Source organism: Megalobrama amblycephala, linkage group LG11, assembly GCF_018812025.1.
Source record: "Megalobrama amblycephala isolate DHTTF-2021 linkage group LG11, ASM1881202v1, whole genome shotgun sequence".
Classification (NCBI taxonomy): Eukaryota; Metazoa; Chordata; class Actinopteri; order Cypriniformes; family Xenocyprididae; genus Megalobrama; species Megalobrama amblycephala.
In genome coordinates, this window is record NC_063054.1 from 8,123,670 (window position 1) to 8,126,103 (window position 2,434).

A 2,434-nucleotide genomic window follows, 5' to 3' on the forward strand; every position below is an offset into this window, starting at 1 on the left:
ACACCCTTTAAAGTCACCCTGAAATCAAAATGTAAGTTTTAGTATGAATATGTTAGCCTTAAGGTTATGAATAAGCTGGTGTGTTCCAAAACAATGACAAAATTTGCATTTAGGAGATATAAGCATTCAAAACTCTCACTTCTGCTAAAATGGATCATCTATTTTCATGACATCACCGCGCACTTCAGCTTCTCATCAAATCTTCTGTCCAATCAAATGCTCTCTAGAATCTAAAGCGTCCCGCCCCCTACATTAGTTTCTGAAGCTGCGGCAGAAATCGGTCATTTGTTCACACATTTACTATTTTCTACATGGTGAATGGCACATAGTGCACTATATAGGGAATAGGGAACGATTCAGACAGTGTAAACATGCTTTCCATTGATGTGAATGAAGTCTGGTTTCACGTTAGTGTCACGTGAACCGCAGCGCACACAGTCTAATCCAGTCTAGAGACATGATAGCACAGGGTGGATCATATGCTCGAGTTGGTGCAGACCACAAAACGTATCGGACCCATTTGAAATCTGCACAGAATGCTGTATATTAAAGCGATATGGAGGAGATTAGGAGAAACGGTTAGAGATTATAGGAAACTAAAGCTTCTGCTGACCTCAATGGCTCTGGCCAAGCTGTGATATAAATGAAACGCTATTGGCTATTTTTTTTTTTTTTAAAGGGGAGGAGCTGTTTGATATGTCCCGCCCTGTCTTCCTGTTTCAGTTGAAATTGTCAACACATTGAATAATGCTGCACGTTCCAAGGCATTTCAGAGGGCCTTTAAGGAATTAATATAATGGGGTTAAACATTTAACTTTATCAGTAAATGTAGCTTATGATTTTCGAATCAGTGATTCGGAGCGGCAAAGTCACGTGATTTCAGCAGTTTAGCCGTTTGATAAGAGATCCAAATCACTGATTCAATTCATAAAGCTCCAAAACAGTGTTTTGAAATCGGCCCATCACTATATTGTTGAAAAGTCATTATTTTGTTTTTTTGGCAAAAAAAGTATTCTCGTTCCTTTGTAATATTAAGGTAGAACCACTGAACTCAAATGAACTGTTTTAAATATCTTTTTAGTACCTTTATGGATCTTGACAGTTGCAATGGCATTGCTGTCTATAGAGGCCTCACTGAGCCATCAGATTTAATCATAATATCTTGTGTTCCGAAATGAACGAAGGTCTTACGGTTGTAGAACGACATGAGGGTGAGTAATTAATGACATTATTTTCATTTTTGGGTGAACTAACCCTTTAAGAATACAACTCCAGCACAGTACATGTAAACAATGATGCCGTTTTCGCATCTTTAAAACACTTTTCTCTCAATAGTTTGGTCGACATATAAACATAGTCAATGAGCAACAGATTCCTTGAAAAAGTAAAACTTCCAAGCAGAGCTGAGATAGATTCAGGATTAGACAAAGAAAAAATTAAGCTTCAAGGACCACAGGGGGAGGAAAGACAAAGGGATGAGCTCCAGACCCTCACCAACCCCCACCTGCAGTTTACTTCTCGGCCAGCAGGGGTCTGTACGCCGGCTTTCTATCTGTGCTGCAGGCAACACTGTGTTCACTGTCTGCTGCTGTTGTCCTCACTGCCCTCTCTACGGGAGTCCCTATGCATGCAGCTGTGTAAGCAATAGTGGACTACTTATTTCTACTATGTCTACAAATATACCAAATGTACTTGTTTACAGATACATTGACCAAAAAGACTAGAACTAGATGATTGATCTTCGGCCTGGATTGACTAAAAACCCTTACAAAACCAATGTTAGGACATATTCTGTTTCATTAATAGTTAATAATAGTGTTTGTTTCTCGTCGAAATAATATAACTTCCAAGTTTCAGCAGGATGTCATTAAGGGTCCATTAAGACAGTTAAAGGGATATTAACAGGATGGGAAGTGAGTCAAGTGATACTGAGGATATGGCAATTTAGGTTTTCTTAATTAAAACAATTCCCAAGAACATGTTTTCCCAATAAAGCCAAACAGATCTTTTTAATCAAGAATCATCTGCAATATTTCTTCTTTTTTCGTTTCAAGTTAGTTGACATGGCATCATCCACCTAATATAATATCTATCTTTAAGTTACATGTTTATCATTTTGCAGAATATTAGACTTACAATTAATTTGGTGGCATCTAACATAATAACAGGATATGTATTGCCTTTAAAATTAGACATAACTTAATTGCTCACCTTAACAGTGCTCATACACTCACTAACTGGTAAACATTTTTCACTAAATGTTCTTACATAATCATTCAAATGCATGTTTTAAACTCTGATTTTTGACAAGTATAGGAAGCCCCGCCTTTCGGCAGGGCATCAAAAAATTATATTATACTCATAGTGTTCTTCCCCACGGAAATCTTTAGTAAAAGGCGAAAGATTTATACGATCTGAGGAAAAACATGAGTGT

General features: G+C 37.4%; 1 non-coding gene across 1 annotated transcript; it reads right to left on the minus strand.

Annotated features, from left to right (window-relative positions):
• Positions 1-2,318: 2,318 nt before the first annotated feature.
• Positions 2,319-2,434, minus strand: LOC125279165. Its single transcript, XR_007187336.1, has one exon. It is a non-coding gene; the product is annotated as a U5 spliceosomal RNA (small nuclear RNA).